Below are 24,389 nucleotides of genomic sequence, written 5' to 3'. Positions count from 1 at the left end.
GATTCTAATTAGATGAGCGGGACTAGTAGCTTTTTGCTTCCGAACAGTTTTGGCATCTCACTTTATCCATTGAAGCTCAGAATGATTGGCATCTGTAGGAACTTAGAATTCAGATAGTGTTATTGATTCTCCTAGTTCAGTATATTGATTCTTGAACACAGCTACTTTATGAGTCTTGGTCGTGGCCCTAAACACTTTGTTTTCCAGTATTACCACCGGATACATAAATGCCATAGACACATAATTGGGTGAACCTTTTCAGATTATGACTCAGCTTTGCTAAAGTCCCCAATTAGAGGTGTCTAGGGTTCTTAAGCACACTCTTCTTTTTGCTTTGGAACTTGACTTTAACCGCTCAGTCTCAAGTTTTTACTTGACACCTTCACGCCACAAGCACATGGTTAGGGACAGCTTGGTTTAGCCGCTTAGGCCAGGATTTGATTCCTTTAGGCCCTCCTATCCACTGATGCTCAAAGCCTTTGATCCTTTTTATTACCCTTGCCTTTTGGTTTTAAGGGCTATTGGCTTTTTCTGCTTGCTTTTTCTTTTTTTTTCTTTTTCTTTTTCTTTTATTTTCGCCATTTTTTTTTTCTGCAAGCTTTTGTATTCACTGCTTTTTCTTGCTCAAGAATCATTTTTATGATTTTTCAGATTATCAAATAACATTTCTCATTTTTCATCATTCTTTCAAGAGCCAACATATTTAACATTCATAAACATCAAATTCAAAAGACATATGCACTGTTCAAGCATTCATTCAGAAGACAAAAAGCATTACCACCACATGTAAATAATTAGAATTTTTCTTATTAAAAACTCAAAAAATATTGCCTCCTTATTCTAAAGAAAATCTGCTATTTTATTCATGTTTAATGATGATGAGAAAAATAAATTATAGCTTAATTAGAGATAAAATCAGAATATAGATACTAATTACTACTACTCATATATAACTTCTAAGGTAAAACTCAAATAAGAACAATTATCACAGAGTTAAGGCTAAGATAAGAACTCAACAACCTTGAATTTGGGAGGTGGATGCCTCTTTAGTCTGTGAAGTACTTGGCCCTTCAAGAGATAGTTTCTGACGCTTTAATCCCTTCAGTTCACGCCCTTGCTCTTCTTGTTCTCTAAGCAATTTGCAGAGCATGCTGTTTTGATTTTGCTGTTCTTCCTTCAGTTGATCCACAGCTTCTTGCAACTTGGTGACAGATGCTTCTAGGCGCTCCCAGTATTCAATTTGAGGGATTTTTGGGAGGAACTCCTCTTCTTTTCTCTTGATGGGGTCGTCCTGCACTTGTTGTCCTTCCATAGACTTTTTAGTGATTGGTTGCTCAACTGAAATATACTTATCTACTCCCATCTTTATCCCAGCATCTTTACATAACAGAGAAACTAAGCTTGGATAGGCTAATTTGGCATCTTTGGAGTTCTTGTTTGCAATTTTGTAAAGCTCACAAGCAATCAGCTGATGAACTTTCACTTCTTTTTCCAGCATAATGTAATGAATCATCACTGCTCTTCTGATGGTGACTTTAGAGCGGTTGCTAGTGGGTAGTATAGAGCGCCCAATAAAGTTCAGCCAGCCTCTGACGACTGGTTTGAGATCTCCTCTCTTGAGTTGGTTTGGGGCACCCTTTGTGTTGGTTGTCCACTTGGCTCCAGGGAGGCATATGTCCTCTAAGATTTTATCCAAGCCCAGGTTTGATCTCATCATTCTCCTATTAAAGGAGTCTGGGTCATCTTGCAGTTGAGGCAGCTTGAAGATTTCCCTTATTTTATCAGGGTGGGTGTGAACAACCTTCCCTCTGACCAAAGTTCTATAGTCATAGAATGCGGTTCCAGCTATCCTCTGCCTGTCCGTCTGCCATAGATTAGCATAGAATTCCTGAACCATGTTTCTTCCCACCTTTGTTTCAGTATTAGCTACGACTTCCCAGCTCCTGTTTCAAATTTGCTCTTGGATCTCTGGATATTCATCTTCTTTCAGATCGAATTTAACTTCCGGGATCACTGACCTTAGACTCATTATTTTGTGAAAATGGTCTGAATGTTCTTTGGTTATGAACTTCCCTTGATTCCAAAGTGGTTTTGGAATGTTCTCTTTCTTGCCTCTTGAGCCGGTTTGTTTTTCCTTAGGAGCCATGATCTTAGTGGGTATTGGTTTAGTGATCACAGATAAACACACCAAACTTAGAGGTTTGCTTGTCCTCAAGCAAAAGAAAGGAAAGGAGAGGGAAAGAGGGAGAGCCAAGCGCAACTTGTGGAGGAGAGGGGGAGAGGCCGAACCAATATTTAAGGGGAAGGGGGGTGGGTTTCGAAAATTATTTAAAAAAGATATGATACAAAAAGTGATTTGGAAAAGATAAGTATGATAGGAAAAGATGTGATTTAGAATTGAAAAGATATGAAAGATATTTGAAAAAGATAAATCTGGATTTTGAAAAAGATAATGTGAAGATTTGAAAAAGATATTGATGAGTTGAAAAGATTTTAGAAGGAAAAGAGATAGATTTGTTTTGAAAAGGATTTGAAAATACTTTGAAGAGGATTAAGAAAAAGGGTTTATGAATTAAGATACATTTGATATCTTTTGAAAAAGGATTTGAAAAATTAGGATTTGTAACATGTTTGTGCAAGAAATCATGAATTGAAACATAAAAATTGGAAAAAATTTGAATTGAAAATGAAATTGCCTACTCCCCACAATCCTGGCGTTAAACGCCCAACTGCTGCATGTTTTGGGCGTTTAACGCCCAGTTGCTGCTTGGTTTGGGTGTTTAACGCCCAGCTGTTGCTTCTAGCTGGCGTTGAACGCCAGAAACCCCTTTGTCACTAGGCGTTTTTCTGAACGCCCATGATGCTGTAAATCTGGCGTTAAACGCCCAGAAGTTGCTTCTTTCTGCCATTTAACGCCCAGATGGCTATCTTTACTGGCGTTAAACGCCCAGCAGATGCTCCGTTTGGGCGTTTAATGCCCAGTTGTGTTTCTTACTGGCATTTTCTTGCCAGTAAGCTCCTTTTTCCCGTTTTGTGCTCTGAATTCTTCTGTAACCCTGTGGACTTATGCAATTGATTCTTTACCTTGTTAGTATTAAGCTCATATAAATAAAATGATGAATAAAATAAAATAAAATAACAGAAAAAGTTTTGCTGAAGGCTGGGTTGCCTCCCAGCAAGCGCTTCTTTATTGTCTTTAGCTGGACCTTGCTGAGCTTTTAATCTAGCGTCAGCCTTGAGCACTCTTGCTCAACATTGCCTTCAAGATAGTGCTTGATTCTTTGTCCATTAACAATGAACTTCTTATCAGAATCAATGTCTTGAAGCTCCACATAACCATATGGTGATACACTTGTAATCACATATGGTCCCCTCTACTGGGATTTCAGTTTCCCGGGGAATAGCCTGAGCCTAGAGTTAAACAACAGAACCTTTTGTCCTGGTTCAAAGACTCTAGATGACAGCTTTCTGTCATGCCACCTTTTTTATTTCTCTTTATAAAGCTTGGCATTTTCGAGAGCAGTGAGTCTGAATTCCTCTAGCTCATTTAGCTGGAGCAATCTTTTTTCTCCAGCTAATTTGGCATCAAAGTTTAGGAATCTGGTTGCCCAGTAGGCCTTATGTTCCAGTTCCACGGGCAAATGACAGGCCTTACCATACACAAGTTGGTATGGAGAGGTCCCTATAGGAGTCTTGAATGCTGTTCTATAAGCCCACAGAGCATCATCCAAGCTTCTTGCCCAATCCTTTCTACGGGTACTTACAGTCCGTTCCATGATTCTTTTTAGTTCTCTGTTAGAAACTTCAGCTTGCCCATTTGTCTGTGGATGATATGGAGTCGCCACCTTGTGGCGAATCCCATACCGGACCATGGCAGAGTAAAGCTGTTTGTTGCAGAAGTGAGTGCCCCCATCACTGATTAGTACTCTAGGGACACCAAACCTGCTGAAGATATGTTTCTGGAGGAACTTCAGCACTATTTTAGTATCATTGGTGGGTGTGGCAACGGCCTCTACCCATTTTGCTACATAGTCGACTGCCACCAGAATATAAGTGTTTGAGTATGATGGTGGGAAAGGTCCCATGAAGTCAATTTCCCATACATCAAACAACTCAATCTATAAGATTCCCTGTTGAGGCATGGCGTAACCATGAGGCAGATTACCAGCTCTTTGGCAACTGTCACAGTTACGTAAAAACTCTCGGGAATTCCTATAGAGTGTAGGCCAGTAGAAGCCACATTGGAGGACCTTGGTGGCTGTTCGCTCACCTCCGAAATGGCCTCTATATTGTGATCCATGGCAATGCCATAAGATCCTCTGTGCTTCTTCTCTAGGTACACACTTACGGATTATTCCGTCTGCACATCTCTTAAAGAGATAAGGTTCATCCCACAAGTAGTACGTTGCATCAGTAATTAATTTTTTCTTTTGTTGCCTGCTGTACTCCTTAGGTATGAACCTTGCAGCTTTATAGGTTGCAATGTCTACAAACCATGGTGTTTCCTGAATGACAAACAAATGCTCATCCGGAAAGGTTTCAGAGATCTCAATAGAGGAGGAAAACTCCCCTTCTGCTGGTTCTATCCGGGATAGATGATCAGCCACTTGGTTCTCTGTCCCTTTTCTGTCTCTTATTTCTATATCAAACTCTTGCAGAAGCAACACCCATCTTATAAGCCTGGGTTTTGAATCCTGCTTTGTGAGGAGATATTTAAGAGCAGCATGGTCAGTGTACACAATCACTTTTGATCCTACTAAGTATGATCTAAACTTGTCAATGGCATAAACCACTGCAAGAAATTCTTTTTCTGTGGTTGTGTAATTTTTCTGGGCATCATTTAAAACACGGCTAGCATAATAAATGACATGCAGAAGCTTGTCATGCCTCTGCCCCAACACTGCACCAATGGCGTGGTCACTGGCATCACACATTAGTTCAAATGGTAAAGTCCAGTCTGGTGCGGAAATAACTGGTGCTGTGACCAACTTAGCTTTCAGAGTCTCAAACGCCTGCAGACACTCTGTGTCAAACACAAATGGCGTGTCAGCAGCTAGCAGATTGCTCAGGGGTTTTGCAATTTTTGAAAAATCCTTTATAAACCTCCTGTAGAATCCCGCATGCCCCAGAAATCTTCTGATTGCCTTAACATTAGTAGGTGGTGGTAATTTTTCAATTACTTCCACTTTAGCTTGATCCACCTCTATTCCCTTGTTTGAAATTTTATGCCCAAGGAAAATTCCTTCAGTCACCATAAAGTGACATTTTTCCCAGTTTAGAACTAGGTTGGTCTCTTGGCATCTTTTCAGAACAAGTGTTAAATTGTTAAGGCAGGAGCTAAATGAGTCTCCAAATACTGAAAAGTCATCCATGAAGACTTCTAGAAACTTCTCTACCAAATTAGAGAAGATAGAGAGCATGCACCTCTGAAAGGTTGTAGGTGCATTACACAGACCAAAAGGCATTCTTCTGTAAGCAAATACTCCAGAAGGACATGTGAATGCTATTTTCTCTTGGTCCTGAGGATCTACTGCAATTTGGTTGTAACCTGAATAGCCATCCAAAAAGCAGTAATATTCATGACCTGCTAGTCTCTTTAGCATCTGGTCTATGAATGGTAAAGGAAAATGATCCTTTCTGGTGGCTGTATTGAGCCTTCTGTAGTCAATACACATGCGCCACCCTGTAATTGTTCTTATAGGAACCAGTTCATTTTTTTCATTATGAACCACTGTCATGCGTCCCTTCTTGGGAACAACTTGAACAGGGCTCACCCAGGGGCTATCAGAAATAAGATAAATAATCCCAGCCTCCAGTAATTTGGTGACCTCTTTCTGCACCACTTCCTTCATGGCTGGATTTAGCCGCCTCTGTGGTTGAACCACTGGCTTAGCATCATCCTCCAATAGAATTTTGTGCATACATCTAGCTGGGCTTATGCCCTTAAGGTCACTTATGGACCACCCAAGAGCTGTCTTGTGTGTCCTTAGCACTTGAATTAGTGCTTCCTCTTCCAGTGGATTTAAAGCAGAGCTTATGATCACTGGAAAAGTGTCACCTTCTCCCAGAAATGCATATTTCAGGGATGGTGGTAATGGCTTGAGCTCGGGTTTAGGAGGTTTCTCCTCTTCCTGAGGAAGTCTCAGAGGCTCTTTCAATTCCTCTGAACCCTCCAAATCAGGCTAAACATCTTTAAAGATGTCTTCCAGCTCTGATTCGAGACTCTCAGCCATGTTGACCTCCTCTACCAAAGAGTCAATGAGATCAACTTTCACGCAGTCTTTTGGTGTGTCTGGATGCTGCATGGCTTTGACAGCATTCAACTTAAACTCATCCTCATTGACTCTCAGGGTTACTTCCCCCTTTTGGACATCAATGAGAGTTCGTCCAGTTGCTAGGAAAGGTCTTCCTAGAATGAGAGTAGCACTTTTGTGCTCCTCCATTTCCAGCACTACAAAGTCAGTGGGAAAGGCGAATGGCCCAACCCTGACAATCATGTCCTCAATCACGCCTGATGGGTATTTAGTGGAGCCATCAGCAAGTTGGAAACATATCCGGGTTGGTTTAACTTCTTCAGTTAAACCAAGCTTTCTGATAGTGGATGCAGGTATTAGGTTGATGCTTGCCCTAAGATCATATAAAGCTGTCTTGGTGCAATTACCCTCTAATATGCATGGTATTAGAAAGCTTCCGGGATCTTTAAGCTTTTCTGGAAAGCTTTTCAGAATGACTGCACTGCATTCTTCAGTGAGGAGAACTCTTTCAGTTTCTCTCTAATCCTTCTTATGACTCAAGATCTCCTTCATGAACTTGGCATAAGAGGGTATTTGCTCAAGTGCCTCTGCAAATGGAATCTTTATTTCAAGAGTCCTGAGATAATCTGCAAAGCGAGAAAATTGCTTATCCTGCTCCTCTTGGCGGAGTTTTTGAGGATAAGGTATCTTGGCTTTATATTCCTCAACCTTGGTTGCTGCAGGTTTATTTCCTACAGAGGTGGTTGGAGAAGCCTTTTTAGAGGGGTTGTTATCAGCACTTGTGTGTGTCTGATCCCTCACTGGCATTTGAATGCCAGGGTTAGAAGCTGGAGTGGCATTGGATGCCAACTCCTTACTTGTTCCTGGCGTTTGAACGCCAGAACTAAGCTTCCATTGGACGTTTGACGCCAACCCCTTGCTTGTTTCTGGCATTTGAACGCCAGAGTTATTTCTCTCTGGGCTCTTACTGTCCTCAGAGGAATTTTGGATAGCATTTTGTTCATTTCTTGGCTTCCTGCTGCCTTGAAGTGAGGTATTTAATGTTTTCCCACTTCGTAATTGAACTGCTTGGCACTCTTCTGTTATTTGTTTTGATAACTGTTGTTCTGTTTTCTTCAACTGTACCTCCATATTTATATTAGCCATTCTTGTGTCTTGTAGTATCTCCTTGAATTCGGCCAGCTGTTTTGTTAGAAAGTCTAATTGCTGATTGAATTCAGTAATTTGTTCTGCAGGACTGAGTTCAGCAGTTACTGTTTTAGCCTCTTCTTTCATGGAAGATTCACTATTTAGGTACAGATGTTGATTTCTGGTAACTGTATCAATGAGCTCTTGAGCTTCTTCAATTGTCTTTCTCATGTGTATAGATCCACCAGCTGAGTGGTCTAGAGAAATCTGAGCTTTCTCTGTAAGCCCATAATAGAAGATGTCTAGCTGCACCCATTCTGAAAACATTTCAGAGGGGCATTTTCTTAGCATCTCTTTGTATCTCTCCCAGGCATCATAAAGAGATTCATTATCTCCTTGTTTAAAGCCTTGGATATCCAGCCTTAGCTGTCTCATCCGTTTTGGAGGGAAGTATTGATTCAGGAATTTTTCTGACAGCTGTTTCCATGTCCTTATGCTAGCCTTAGGTTGGTTATTTAACCACCTCTTAGCTTGGTCTTTTATAGCAAATGGAAACAGTAATAATCTGTAGACATCCTGATCTACTTCCTTATCATGTACTATATCAGCAATCTGTAAAAACTGTGCCAGAAACTCTGTAGGTTCTTCCTGTGGAAGACTGGAATACTGGCAACTTTGCTGCACCATGATAATGAGCTGAGGATTCAACTCAAAGCTACTGACTCCAATGGAGGGTATACATATACTACTCTCATATGAAGCAGTAGTGGGGTTAGCATATGACCCCAGGGTCCTTCTAGACTGTTCATTTCCACTTAGATCCATGATAGAGAAAAGGTAATTGATATGAATAGTGATGCCAGGGCATTTTGGCCAGTTTCACTGACCTTTTCTTTACTGTTTTTAAGGTAGTTTCATGTATTTTCTTAGAAAATAAGCTAGTTTTGGGTAGATATTCACTTACATCTTGATTCAAGCATACATTGTGCACTTTACATGATTTCATGAGAATTTTGCATGAATTATATGACAAATTAGAGGATGCATGTCTCATGATTTGGATTAGAACTTTGATGCACTTTATTGCTTGATTTCAGGACAAAGGAAGCATGGAAGAACCACGTTAGCAGCCACGTTAGTCCCACTAACGTGACCTCTAACGTGGAATGGGTGCTAACTTGCAAAGTTAATGAGAAAGGTAATCGCCAATAACGCCCTCGAAGCCATCATAAGCCCACGTTAAGAGTCATGTTAACTAAGTTAACGTGAACTCTAACGTGGAAGAAGACAACAAGGCCAACGTTAGTGACACTCTCCTTTGTCACTAACGTTGGACCAAGCTCATAATTGGCCATGTTAGTTGCCACGTTAACTTAGTTAACATGGACTCTAATGTTAAGAAGCAAAAAAGAAGCCAACGTTAGTGACATTCACCTTTATCACTAACGTTGGCCAAGCCTCCATAAGCCACGTTAACTCCCACGTTAACTTAGTTAACGTGGAAGCTAACGTGGAGAGAGCAATTGATAGCCAATGTTAGTGATACTTACCTTTGTCACTAACGTTGGGGTGAACCACCAAGAGCCACCATGAGCAACGTTAACTCCCATGTTAACTTAGTTAACGTGGAAGCTAATGTGGATAAAGAAATGATGAGCCAACGTTAGTGACAATTGCCTTTCTCACTAACGTTGGAGATGGCTAGCATGACTACGTTAGAAGCCACGTTAACTTAGTTAACGTGGACTCTAACGTGGGAAATAGGGGCACATTGGAACGTTAGTGACAAAGGTAAGTGTCACTAACGTTCCTGAAGAATTGGCACTGCTACGTTAGAAGCCACGTTAACCTAGTTAACGTGGACTCTAACGTAGGGACAAGGGAGGACTCTCCACGTTATTGGAAAAGGTAAGTCCCAATAACGTGTGCGAAGGACCAAGAGGCAACGTTAGTGGTCACGTTAGTGCCACTAACGTTGAAGTCAACGTAATCATATTTGGGTTAGGAACGTTAGTGAAAAAGGTGATTGTCAATAACGTTCTCGAACCCACACTTTCACTTAACGTTGACACCACTAACGTCCTGAGTCAAAGTCCCTGCCTACTTCACCTTTTCTCTCTGCAAGCAAAGCTAAGCCCAATGAAAAGGATAACTGCTTCAAACTCAAGATTCAGAGGCCCATACCCAAGACTTGAAGAGCCAACTAGAAGATGAGAAGAGTAGTATATATAGGAGTAGCTTTGAATTAGTTAGAGAGTTGGAAAACTTTAGGGAGCCTTTGGCATAGAACTACTCTCTGTATTTTACTTTCTCTGCACTTCTAGTTTTTCTTTCATCATGTATTCTCCATCTTTGTTTTCATTTTCCAGAGCTATGAACAACTAAACCCCTTTCATTGGGTTAGGGAGCTCTGTTGTAATTTGATGTTCCTTCTTCTATCTTTTCTCTTGATTTTACTAGAAAGCTTTCGATCTTCATCCAATTGGGTAGTTATCTTGGAAAAGAAGCTATTCAAACTTGGATCTCTTCTGAACCTTGAAAGAGGAATGAAGAGATCATGCTAGAAATGCTTTCTCATGCTGGACTAAATTGGGTTTGGATGGATATGTGACTATAATCCTACCAACACTTGATTTGGGAAATGCATGTGGTATAATCAGTGACCATACTTCATCTCTTCTCATGAGCAATTGACCAAGGAATTGGCTATTGATCAAGATTTGAGAGATTGAATTACCAAGAAATTGGAATTCGATCACTTAAGATTGCCAAGGAGATCAATGAATGCATTGATTTAGGAAGAGATGAAGATGAACTTGATCCAGAGAATGCAACATCTCCTGAGCCCAATGAACTCCCCATTTCTGATCTTACCCATTCTCTTTAATTTCTGCCATTTACTTTTATGAGCAATTACCCCATTCCCGTTTAAGATTCTGCAATTTACTTTCCGCCATTTACATTCAGCTCTTTAATTCTAGCATTTATTGTTTCTGCTATTTACTTTCCCGCCATTTAACTTTCTGCAAATCTCAAATCAAATTCTGGTTCGCTCAACTAGAACATTCCTCTAATTAAAGTTGCTTGATCAATCAATCCCTGTGGGATTTGACCTCACTCTATTGTGAGTTTTTACTTGACGACAAATTCGGTACACTTGCCGAAGAAAATTTATTGAGAGACAAGTTTTGTGCGTATCAAGTTTATGGCACCGTTGTCGGGGATTGATTTTGTATCAACAATTATTAAGTTGGAGGATCACTAGATTGAGCATTTTTTCTATTCTGTTGATTTAAATTTCTGTTTGAGCAATTTACTTTCGGTTTCAGTTGTTTTTATTCCCATCCCTTTAACCCCTTTATTCCAGTTGTTCACACTTTGTTTCACTCACCCACTAACTGTTTGATATATTGCATCACTCACACTAACAGCATTTTTTTTAGAATAGTTTCTGCATCTATTTCCTTGCTTGCACCTTGTTGGTTGTATGACAAGGAGGAGAAGCAGGGCTTCAAGTTCCTTTGATTCTGAACCAGAGAGGACCTTCCTTAGATTAAGGAGGGAAGCAAGAGGAAAAAGAGTAGTTGGTGCTGAGGAAGAGGAGGAATACTTTGAACCAAACATGGAAGAGAATATGGAAAACCATCATGAAGAAGAAGCTCACAACCATGGCAGAGAAGGTCTAGCAAATCATGCTGGGCAAGAGAGAAGAGTTCTGGGTTCTTACATCAACCCAAACCCAGAAAACTGTGGTAGTAGCATCCAAAGGCCAACCATACATGCCAACAACTTTGAACTAAAGCTACAGCTCATCACCCTGTTCAGAACAACTGTTCATTCGGAGGGAGTGTCCAAGAAGACCCCAATCAACATCTAACCACCTTCCTGAGGATACGTGACACTGTGAAGTCTAATGGTGTTCATCCTGACACCTATAGACTACTTCTGTTCCCTTTCTCACTCAAGGACAAAGCATCTAAATGGCTGGAGTCCTTCCCAAAAGAGAGTTTGGCAACCTGGAAAGATGTGGTGAATAAATTCTTAGCAAGATTCTATCCTCCTCAACGGATTAACAGGCTAAGAGCTGAGGTGCAAACATTCAGGCAGCAGGATGGTGAGACTCTATATGAAGCATGTGAGAGGTTTAAGGACCTAACAAGGAGGTGTCCACCAGATATGTTCAATGAATGGGTGCAGCTGCACATTTTCTATGAAGGCCTTTCTTATGAATCAAAGAAAGCAGTAGACCACTCATCCGGGGGATCTCTGAACAAGAAGAAGACCATTGAGGAGGCCATAGATGTCATTGAAACTGTAGCAGAGAATGACTACTTCTATGCCTCCGAAAGAGGGAACACTAGAGGAGTGATGGAGCTAAACAATGTAGATGCTCTGCTGGCCCAAAACAAGCTCATTACCAAGAAATTAGCTGACCTCACCAATAAGATAGAGAGGAACTAAGTAGCAGCAATCACCACCTCATCAACTACCCAAGAGGGAGTGAATGCAGAGGCAGAGAGTGAGCAGGAGCAAGCCAACTACATTGGGAATTCACCTAGACAAAATCATGACCCATACTCCAAGACCTACAACCCTGATTAGAGGAATCATCCAAACTTTGGGTGGGGGAATCAACAAGATCAAAGCCAAGATCAGAGACGTCACAACCCCAACAACAATGCAGCTCACCAACAATTCACACAGAGAACATATCAACACCACCATAACAACATCTCTCCACATCCATATCAAAACCAAAATAACACTCCTTATCATTCTACCTCCAATCCCAACCTACCATCATCTGATGACAGACTCTCAAGGATTGAGAACCTGCTTGAAGGCATATGCAAAGAGATTCAAGACAACAAGGTGTTCAAGGAGGAAGTGTGAGCAAATTTTAAGAACTAGGGAGACACCATCAAGAGGTTGGAATCTCAAGTGGGGTATCTCTCTGAGCAGATTCTCAAACCTACAGATGGATTCCCAAGTGACACAGAGAAAAATCCGAGAGGTGAAACAAAGAAAGTGATGAGCGGATAATTTATACGCTTTTTGGCATTGTTTTTAGTATGTTTTTAGTAGAATCTAGTTACTTTTAGGGATGTTTTTAATAGATTTTATGTTAAATTCACATTTCTGGACTTTACTATGAGTTTGTGTGTTTTTCTGTGATTTCAGGTATTTTCTGGCTGAAATTGAGGGACCTGAGCAAAAATCAGATTCAGAGGTTGAAGAAGGACTGCTGATGCTGTTGGATTCTGACCTCCCTGCACTCAAAATAGATTTTCTGGAGCTACAGAACTCAAAATGGCGTGCTTCCAATTGCGTTGGAAAGTAGACATCCAGGGCTTTCCCGCAATATATAATAGTCCATACTTTGGCCAAGAATAGATGACGTAAACTGGCGTTCAACGCCAGCTCTCTGCCCAAATCTGGCGTCCAGCGCCAGAAAAGGATCCAAAACCAGAGTTGAACGCCAGAAATGGATCAAAACCTGGCGTTCAACTCCACAAATGGCCTCTGCACGTGAAAAGCTAAAGCTCAGCCCACGCACACACCAAGTGGGCCCCGGAAGTAGATTTATGCATCAATTACTTACTCATGTAAACCCTAGTAGCTAGTTTATTATAAATAGGACATTTTACTAGTGTATTTGACATCCTGGATTGTATTTTGATCCTGTGATCACGTTTTAGGGGGCTGGCCATCTCGGCCATGCCTGGACCTTTCACTTATGTATTTTTAACGGTAGAGTTTCTACACTCCATAGATTAAGGTGTGGAGTTCTGCTGTTCCTCAAAGATTAATGCAAAGTACTACTGTTTTCTATTCAATTCTCCTTATTTCGCTTCTAAGATATTCATTCGCACTTCAACCTGAATGTGATGAACGTGACAATCATCATCATTCCCTATGAATGCGTGCCTGACAACCACTTCCGTTCTACATTAGAATTGAATGAGTATCTCTTAGATCTCTTAATCGGAATCTTCGTGGCGTAAGCTAGAATAATGGCGGGATTCAAGAGAATCCGGAAGGTCTAAACCTTGTCTGTGGTATTCCGAGTAGGATTCAATGACTGAATGACTGTGACAAGCTCCAAACTTGCGATTGCTGGGCGTTAGTGACAGACGCAAAAGGATAGTAAATCCTATTCCAGCATGATCGAGAACCGACAGATGAATAGCCGTGCCGTGACAGGGTGCGTTGACCATTTTCACTAAGAGGATAAGATGAAGCCATTGACAAGGGTGATGCCTCCAGACGATTAGCCGTGCCGTGACAGGGCATTGGATCATTTTCCTGAGAGATGACCGAAAGTAGCCATTGACAGTGGTGATATATCACATAAAGCCAGCCATGGAAAGGAGTAAGACTGATTGGATGAAGATAGCAGGAAAGCAGAGGTTCAGAGGAACGAAAGCATCTCCATTCGCTTATCTGAAATTCCTACCAATGAATTACATAAGTATTTCTATCCCTATTCTATTAATTATTATTCGAAAACACCATTATCAATTTATATCTGCCTAACTGAGATTTGCAAGGTGACCATAGCTTGCTTCATACCAACAATCTCCGTGGGATTCGACCCTTACTCACGTAAGGTATTACTTGGACGACCCAGTGCACTTGCTGGTTAGTTACACGGAGTTGTGAACCGTGGTCTTGGCATCATGTTTTTGGCGCCATTACCAGGGAAAGAAAGAGCGATGAATTTTACATAATTAAAGTGTAATCACGATTCCGCGTACCAAGTTTTTGGCGCCGTTGCCGGGGATTGTTCGAGTATGGACAACTGACGGTTCATCATGTTGCTCAGATTATGTAATTTTCTTTTTGTTTTGTTTTCAAAAATTTTTCAAAAAAATTTTTCAAAAATTTCTCCCTTGTTTTCGAAAAAAAAAATAAAATAAAATAAAAAATAAAAATATTTTCAAAAATATATTTTTCTTCAAAATTTTTAAGAATGAATTCTAGTGTTTCATGAAGCATGTTGAAGCCTGACTGGCTGTAAAGCCATGTCTCAATTCTTTTGGACTCAAGAGAAGAGCTTCTTTATCTTTCTTAGCAAATTGGCTACTGAATGTAAAGTTCTGCTAAAGCTTGACTGGCTATTAAGCCATGTCTAACCCTCAGATTGGAGCTTTAGACTAACATGGCAAGATTCCTGGAATTCATATTAAAAATTTTGGAATCCTTATTTTTCTTTTTTAAAATGATTTTCGAAAAAATTAAAAGAAAATACAAAAAAAAAATTATAAAATCATAAAAATCAAAAAATATTTTGTTTTTCTTGTTTGAGTCTTGAGTCATGTTATAAGTTTGGTGTCAATTGCATGTGCATCTTGCATTTTTTCGAAAATTTCATGCATCCATAGTGTTCTTCATGATCTTCAAGATGTTCTTGGTAAGTCTTCTTGTTTGATCTTTGCATTTGCATGCTTTGTGTCTTTTCTTGTTTTTCATATGCATTCTTGAATTCTTAGTGTCTAAACATTAAAGAATTCTAAGTTTGGTGTCTTCCATGTTTTCTTTGCATTAAAAATTTTTCAAAAATATGTTCTTGATGTTCATCATGATCTTCATAGTGTTCTTGGTGTTCATCTTGACATTCATAGCATTCTTGCATGCATTCATTGTTTTGATCCATAACTTTCATGCATTGCATCATTTTTCTTGTTTTTCTCTCTCATCATAAAAATTCAAAAATAAAAAAAATATCTTTCTCTTTTTCTCTCATCAAATTCGAAAATTTGGTTTGACTTTTTCAAAAATTTTTAAAATCAAGTTGTTTCTTATGAGTCAAATCAAATTTTCAATTTGAAAATCTTATCTTTTTCAAAAATCAAATCTTTTTCAAATTTCTTAGTTATTTTCGAAAATTCCAAAAAAAAATTTTCAAAAACCTTTTTCTTATTTTTATATCATATTTTCGAAAATAACAATCATCAATTAATGTTTTGATTCAAAAATTTCAAGTTTGTTACTTGCTTGTTAAGAAAGATTCAAACTTTAAGTTCTAGAATCATATCTTGTGATTTCTTGTGAATCAAGTCATTAATTGTGATTTTAAAAATCAAATCTTTTTCAAAACCAAATTCAATCATATGTTTTCAAAAATATCTTCTTATCTTATATTTTTCAAAAATTTGATTTCAAAATATCTTTTCTAATCTCTTATCTTCTTATCTTTTCAAAATTGTTTTTCAAATTTGTTTCAACTAACTAACTAACTTTTTGTTTGTTTCTTATCTTTTTCAAAACCACCTAACTAACTCTCTCTCTCTAATTTTCGAAAATATCTCCCCCCTTTTTCAAAATTTCTTTTTAATTAACTAATTATTTTAATTTTTATTTTAATTTTCGAAAATTACTAACCTTTTTCAAAAACTATTTTCGAAAATCACTAACTCTTTTTTCAAAAATAATTTTTGAAAATTCTCTTCTCTCTCATCTCTTTCTATTTGTTTATTCATCTACTAACATCTCTCTCTCACTCACAAAAAAAAAGAGGATCTCTATTATTATTATTTTTCTGTGCCCTCTTCTTTGTCATATGAGCAGGAGCAAGGACATGAATATTCTTGTTGAAGCAGATCCAGAACCTGAAAGGACTCTGAAGAGGAAACTAAGAGAAGCTGAATTACAACAAACCAGCAAGCACTTGTCAGAAATTATCAAACAGGAAAAGAAGATGACAGATGAAAATAATAATAATGCAAGGAGAATGCTTGGTGACTTTACTGCACCTAATTCCAATTTACATGGAAGAAGCATCTCCATTCCTGCCATTGGAGTAAACAACTTTGAGCTGAAACCTCAGCTAGTTTCTCTGATGCAGCAGAACTGCAAGTTTCATGGACTTCCATCTGAAGATCCTTTTCAGTTCTTAACTGAATTCTTGCAGATATGTGATACTGTCAAGACTAATGGAGTAGATCCTGAAGTCTACAGGCTCATGCTTTTCCCTTTTGCTGTAAGAGACAGAGCTAGAATATGGTTGGACTCTCAACCTAAGGATAGCCTGAACTCTTGGGATAAGCTGGTCAAGGCTTTCTTAGCCAAGTTCTTTCCTCCTCAAAAGCTGAGTAAGCTTAGAGTGGATGTTCAGACCTTCAGACAGAAAGAAGGTGAATCCCTCTATGAAGCTTGGGAGAGATACAAAGGACTGACCAAAAAGTGTCCTTCTGACATGCTTTCAGAATGGACCATCCTGGATATATTCTATGATGGTTTATCTGAGTTATCAAAGATGTCATTGGACACCTCTGCAGGTGGATCCATTCACCTAAAGAAAACGCCTGCAGAAGCTCAAGAACTCATTGACATGGTTGCTAATAACCAGTTCATGTACACTTCTGAGAGGAATCCTGTGAGTAATGGGACGCCTATGAAGAAGGGAGTTCTTGAAGTTGATACTCTGAATGCCATATTGGCTCAGAATAAAATATTGACTCAGCAAGTCAATATGATCTCTCAGAGTCTGCATGGAATGCAAGCTGCATCCAACAGTACTCAAGAGGCTTCTTATGCAGAAGAAGCTTATGATCCTGAGAACCCTGCAATAGCAGAGGTAAATTATTTAGGTAAACCTTATGGAAACACCTATAACTCATCATGGAGAAATCATCCAAATTTCTCATGGAAGGATCAAAAGCCTCAACAAGGCTTTAATAATGGTGGAAGAAACAGGTTTAACAATAATAAACCTTTTCCATCATCCACTCAGCAACAGACAGAGAACTCTGAACAAAATACTTCTAATTTGGCAAACTTAGTCTCTGATCTGTCTAAGGCTACTGTAAGTTTCATGAATGAAACAAGATCTTCCATTAGAAATTTGGAAGCACAAGTGGGCCAGCTGAGTAAAAGGATCACTGAAATCCCTCCCAGTACTCTCCCAAGCAATACAGAAGAGAATCCAAAAGGAGAGTGCAAGGCCATTGACATAAGCAAAATGGCCGAACCCAATGAGGGAGAGGAGGACGTGAATCCCAAGGAGGAAGACCTCCTGGGACGTCCAGTGACCAATAAGGAGCTTCCCTCTGAGGAACCAAAGGAATCTGAGACTCATCTAGAGACCATAGAGATTCCATTGAACCTCCTTATGCCCTTCATGAGCTCTGATGAGTATTCCTCTTCTGAAGAGAATGAGGATGTTACTGAAGAGCAAACTGCCAAGTTTCTTGGTGCAATCATGAAGCTAAATGCCAAATTATTTGGCATTGATACTTGGGAAGTTGAACCTCCCTTGTTCATCAATGAACTAAGTGATCTTGATCAACTGACATTGCCTTAGAAGAGACAGGATCCTGGGAAGTTCATAATACCTTGTACCATAGGCACCATGATCTTTAAGGCTCTGTGTGACCTTGGTTCAGGAATAAACCTCATGCCCCTCTCTGTAATAGAGAAACTGGGAATCTATGGGGTGCAAGCTGCTAAAATCTCATTAGAGATGGCAGACAGTTCAAGAAAATAGGCTTATGGACAAGTAGAGGACGTGTTAGTAAAGGTTGAAGGCCTTTACATCCCTGCTGATTTCATAGTCTTGGATACTGGAAAGGAAGAGGATGAATCCATCATCCTAGGAAGACCTTTCCTGGACACAGCAAGAGCTGTGATTGATGTTGACAGAGGTGAAATAGTCCTTCAATGGAATGAGGACTCCCTTGTGTTTAAAACTCAAGGATCTCCCTCTGCAACCATGGAGAGGAAGCAGAAAAAGCTTCTCTCAAAGCAGAGTCAACCCAAGCCCCCACAGTCAAACTCTAAGTTTGGTGTTGGGAGGCCACAACCAAACTCTAAGTTTGGTGTTGAACTCCCATATCCAAACTCTAAGTTTGGTGTTGGGGAGTTTCAACAATGCTCTGAACATCTGTGAGGTTCCATGAGAGCCCACTGTCAAGCTATTGACATTAAAGAAGCGCTTGTTGGGAGGCAACCCAATGTTTATTTATCTAACTCTATTATTCTTGTTTTTCATGTTTTCTTAGGTTCATGATCTTGTGGGGTCACAAAATAAATATAAAAATTGAAAACGGAGTCAAAAACAGCAGAAGAAAAATCACACCCTGGAGGAGCATCTGCCTGGCGTTCAACGCCAGAACAGAGCATGGTTCTGGCGCTGAACGCCCAGAACAAGCATGGTCCTAGCGTTCAACGCCAGAAATGGCAACAAATGGGTGTTGAACGCCCAAAATGGGCACCAACCTGGCGCTGAACGCCCAGAGTTGTGTGCAAGGGCATTTTACATGCCTAAATTGGTGCAGGGATATAAATGCCTTGACACCTCAGGATCTGTGGACCCCACAGGATCATCTCAGGATCTGTGGACCCCACAGGATCATCTCAGGATCTATGGACCCCACAGGATCCCCACCTACCTCATCATCTCTCTTTCCATTCATGATCATCCCTTCTATTTTCCATTTACCACTCACATCCATACACCCACTACCTCCAAAATTCAACATCTCTCTCCCACCCAATCCCACCCATATGGCCGAATAAACTCATCCATCCATCTCCTCCATATCTTCTTCTTCTTCTTCTATTCTTTCTTCTTTTGCTCGAGGGCGAGCAACATTCTAAGTTTGGTGTGGTAAAAGCATAGCTTTTTTGTTTTTTCCATAACCATTGATGGCACCTAAGGCCAGAGAAACCTCTAGAAAGAGGAAAAGGAAGACAAAAGCTTCCATCAAGGGTCTATAGCTCAGTGGTAGAACATTTGACTGCAAATCAAGAGATCCCTGAGATACCTCAGGAGATACATTTTCTTCCACACAATTATTGGAAGCAACTAAGGGTGGAACATCAAGAGCACTCCATCATCCTTCATGAAATAAGAGAAGATCAAAAAGCAATGAGGGAGGAGCAACAAAGACAAGGAAGAGACATAGAGGAGCTCAAGGACATCTTTGGTTCCTCAAGAAAGAAACGCCACCATCACTAAGGTGGATTCATTCCTTGTTCTTATTTCTTCTATTTTTCATTTTCTATGTTATGTGCTTATCTATGTTTGTGTCTTCATTACATGATCATTAGTAGTTAGTAACTTTGTCTTAAAGTTATGAATGTCCTATGAATCCATCACCTCTCTTAAATGAAAAATGTTTTAATTCAAAAGAACAAGAAGCACATGAGTTTTGAATTTATCCTTGAACTTAGTTTAATTATATTGATGTGGTGACAATGCTTCTTGTTTTCTGAATGAATGCTTGAACAGTGCATATGTCTTTTGAAGTTGTTGTTTAAGAATGTTAAATATGTTGGCTCTTGAAAGAATGATGACTAGGAGACATGTTATTTGATAATCTGAAAAATCATAAAAATGATTCTTGAAGCAAGAAAAAGCAGCAAAGAACAAAGCTTGCAGAAAAAAAAAAATAGGCGAAAAAAAAATAGAAAGAAAAAAGAAAAAGCAAGCAGAAAAAGCCAAAAGCTCTTAAAACCAAGAGGCAAGAGCAAAAAGCCAATAACACTTAAAACCAAAAGGCAAGGGCAAACAAAAAGGATCCCAAGGCTTTGAGCATCAGTGGATAAGAGGGCCTAAATGAATAAAATCCTGGTCTAAGCGGCTAAACCAAGCTGTCCCTAACCATGTGCTTGTGGCGTGTAGGTGTCAAGTGAAAACTTGAGACTGAGCGGTTAAAGTCAAGGTTCAAAGTAAAAAAAAAAGGAGTGTGCTTAAGAACCCTGGACACCTCTAATTGGGGACTTTAGCAAAGCTGAGTCACAATCTGAAAAGGTTCACCCAGTTATGTGTCTGTGGCATTTATGTATCCGGTGGTAATACTGGAAAACAAAGTGCTTAGGGCCACGGCCAAGACTCATAAAATAGTTGTGTTCAAGAATCATCATACTGAACTAGGAGAATCAATAACAATATCTAAACTCTGAGTTCCTATAGATGCCAATCATTCTGAACCTCAATCGATAAAGTGAGATACCAAAACTATTCAAGAGGCAAAAAGCTATAAGTCCCGCTCATTTGATTGGAGCTATGTTTCATTGATAGTTTGGAATTTATAGTATGTTCTATTCTTTTTATCCTAATTTTGATTTTCAGTTGCTTGGGGACAAGCAACAATTTAAGTTTGGTGTTGTGATGAGCGGATAATTTATACGCTTTTTGGCATTGTTTTTAGTATATTTTTAGTAGAATCTAGTTACTTTTAGGGATGTTTTTAATAGATTTTATGTTAAATTCACATTTCTGGACTTTACTATGAGTTTGTGTGTTTTTCTGTGATTTCAGGTATTTTCTGGCTGAAATTGAGGGACCTGAGCAAAAATCAGATTCAGAGGTTGAAGAAGGACTGCTGATGCTGTTGGATTCTGACCTCCCTGCACTCAAAATGGATTTTCTGGAGCTACAGAACTCAAAATGGCGCGCTTTCAATTGCGTTGGAAAGTAGACATCCAGGGATTTCCAGTAATATATGATAGTCCATACTTTGACCAAGAATAGATGACGTAAACTGGCGTTCAACGCCAGCTCTCTGCCCAAATCTGGCGTCCAGCGCCAGAAAAGGATCCAAAACCAGAGTTGAACGCCAGAAATAGATCAAAACTTGGCGTTCAACTCCACAAATGGCCTCTGCACGTGGAAAGCTAAAGCTCAGCCCAAGCACACACCAAGTGGGCCCCGGAAGTGGATTTATGCATCAATTACTCACTCATGTAAACCCTAGTAGCTAGTTTATTAAAAATAGGACATTTTACTAGTGTATTTGACATCCTGGATTGTATTTTGATCCTGTGATCACGTTTTAGGGGGCTGGCCATCTCGGCCATGCCTGGACCTTTCACTTATGTATTTTTAACGGTAGAGTTTCCACACTCCATAGATTAAGGTGTGGAGCTCTGCTGTTCCTCAAAGATTAATGCAAAGTACTACTGTTTTCTATTCAATTCTCCTTATTTCGCTTCTAAGATATTCATTCGCACTTCAACCTGAATGTGATGAACGTGACAATCATCATCATTCCCTATGAATGCGTGCCTGACAACCACTTCCGTTCTACATTAGAATTGAATGAGTATCTCTTAGATCTCTTAATTGGAATCTTCGTGGCGTAAGCTAGAATGATGGCGGCATTCAAGAGAATCCGGAAGGTCTAAACCTTGTCTGTGGTATTCCGAGTAGGATTCAATGACTGAATGACTATGACGAGCTCCAAACTCGTGATTGCTGGGCATTAGTGACAGACGCAAAAAGATAGTAAATCCTATTCCAGCATGATCGAGAACCGACAGATGAATAGCCGTGCCGTGACAGGGTGCGTTGACCATTTTCACTGAGAGGATAAGATGAAGCCATTGACAAGGGTGATGCCTCCAGACGATTAGCCGTGCTATGACAGAGCATTGGATCATTTTCCAGAGAGATGACCGAAAGTAGCCATTGACAGTGGTGATATATCACATAAAGCCAGCCATGGAAAGGAGTAAGACTGATTGGATGAAGATAGCAGGAAAGCAGAGGTTCAGAGGAACGAAAGCATCTTCATTCGCTTATCTGAAATTCCTACCAATGAATTACATAAGTATTTCTATCCCTATTCTATTAATTATTATTCGAAAACACCATTATCAATTTATATCTTCCTAACTGAGATTTGCAAGGTGACCATAGCTTGCTTCATACCAACAATCTCCGTGGGATTCGACCCTTACTCACGTAAGGTATTACTTGGACGACCCAGTGCACTTGCTGGTTAGTTACACGGAGTTGTGAACCGTGGTCTTGGCATCATGTTTTTGGCGCCATTACCAGGGAAAGAAAGAGCGATGCATTTTACATAATTAAAGTGTAATCACGATTCCGCGTACCAGAAAGTAAGATGGGAAGATTGCAAGATGGTCACTACAAGTGATAAGGAGACTGAGGACAAGCCAAACAAGCCGTCAGAACAACCTGGAGATACCTCAGCAGAGAAGAAGGAAAAAGATCACCAAGAACCAAAAATCTCACAACAGGAGCTGCTGAGACTCTATGCACCCTTTCCCCAACTACTCAATGGTGCTGTGGAGAAGAGAATATACTCAAGATTTCTTGACTTGTTTGCATCTCTGCATGTAAACATACCATTCATCAAGGCCATCCAACAAATGCCTGCATACATCAAGTATATGAAGGAACTGCTTCCCAGGAAAAGCTCACTCAAGGGAGGCCAAACTATAGTGATGAACAAGGAGTGCAGCGCCCTCATTCAACCAGAGTTTCCTACAAAAAGAAAGGACCCAGGGAGTTTCTACATTCCTTGTGCCATTGGAGAAACCATGTTTGATAAGGGACTCTGCGATTTGGGAGCAAGCATCAACTTAATGCCCTTATCCCTTATGAAGAGGCTGCAGATCAATGAGATAATGCCCACAGATGTAGTCATCAGGCTGGCTGATAAAACTCAAAAACAAGCAATAGGAGTGATGGAAAATGTGTTGGTAAAGGTTGGGAAATACTTCCTTCCAACAGACTTTTTCATATTGGACATGGAAGAGAGTCACACTCACCCAATCATATTGGGAAGACCATTCCTAGCTACAGCCAGAGCACTCATAGATGTAGAGCGAGGGGAGCTAATTTTGAGGATCCATGATGAACAACTCAGGTTTAATGTCTTCAAACTCTCACAAGAAACAGATCAAGAGAACAAGGAACCAAGAAAAAATCACAGTGAGATACTGAAGGAAGAAACAAGCACTGAAGCACAACCAGCACATCTGGGAACTCCCTTGATTGATGAACAAGGCAAACAACAATTGCAACAGCTCAAAGAAAATCAGAAGGAACCCAAACCACCAGAATCATATGAAACCAGTAACCACATTTCCTTAGAGGAGGAGGTCACAAAGAGTAAGACAACATCACAAGGAACAAAGAAGAAGGTACCAAGGAGGTGGAGGAACAAGAAGATCCCTACCGAGGACTTCCCTCTAGGGGATAAAGTGATCTCAGCTTACTTCCCAGATATCCCCCCTGATCTCCCCACTGTACCATCTCAGTTACCTAAGGTCTTCACTATCAACAGAGTTCTCTCCTTGGAACATGTAGAGATCATTGATACAACCAATGGATATAGGTCCACAGCAAGAGGGGAGGACTTGAAGCATTATCAACCTCCCTGATGAAGGAGAAATGTCAAGCTAGTGACGCTAAAGAAGCACTTCATGGGAGGCAACCCATGTTTTATATGCTTTTAGAAAATAGTGAATAAGTTAATATTCATGAATTCCAACCCAAACTTGACAAACACTTGGTGAAATTCTTATTATACAGTATATAGTGAAGAATAAGTTTGGTGTTCAGAGCATGCCAAGAGAGCATGAATGCAACTCAGAGCATGCTAGTCTTGGAGCCTTGAACAAAACTTTTTCATCACAGTGCTACAAACTAAGTTTGGTGTCACCCAAGGTACCACCAATGTGCATATAAGGATACACAGTTAGTTAGTTAGTTGGTGTTCATGAATAAACAATCTAGTTATTTTTCTTTATTATTCTAGCCATAAAATTTCTCAATGATATTAATTTTTCTTGTTTTATTTTATAGGAAAAGGGAAAGGAGCATTGAAGGGAATTGATTGGACAATTAAATAAGGAAGGCTCGGACACCACAAAAGGAGGGTACTACACACGTGCCTCAAGGAGGGACGCATTGGAAAATGTTGCCATGCAACATTGAAAAAGATGAGGACCCCGTGTGGATAAAAGAGGGCATTCCAATAACCGTTCGACGGATGCATGCTGCCGCATCCCCCCTGCCTCAACAGAAGCAAAGGAAGAGGCCAGCACCTCAAGTAGTAGAAGGACAAGTCTTAGAGGGGCAAACACCAGCCACTTTGGATATGCACCAACTACAGGAAGCCATTGATGGCCTATCTAGACAATATTTGGAAAGCCAAGGAGCACAGAAAGAGCTTCAATTACAGATGATGGGACAGCAAGAGGAATCACTCTCAAGATGGATGACTCAACAAGAGAAGTGGCAAAAGC

The 24,389-nt window shown here is 40.0% G+C and overlaps 1 non-coding gene across 1 annotated transcript; it reads right to left on the bottom strand.

The window, feature by feature from the left end:
• Positions 1-16,479: 16,479 nt before the first annotated feature.
• On the bottom strand, positions 16,480-16,587 carry LOC148571688 (small nucleolar RNA R71). Its single transcript, XR_015880399.1, has one exon. It is a non-coding gene; the product is annotated as a small nucleolar RNA R71 (small nucleolar RNA).
• Between the last annotated feature and the right edge of the window lie 7,802 nt (positions 16,588-24,389).

This window comes from Arachis ipaensis, chromosome B3, assembly GCF_059453495.1.
Source record: "Arachis ipaensis isolate K30076 ecotype BB chromosome B3, ASM5945349v1, whole genome shotgun sequence".
NCBI classification, from domain to species: domain Eukaryota; kingdom Viridiplantae; phylum Streptophyta; class Magnoliopsida; order Fabales; family Fabaceae; genus Arachis; species Arachis ipaensis.
Note: the sequence above shows the minus strand (reverse complement) of the source record. Positions and strands in the feature narration are given on the sequence as shown.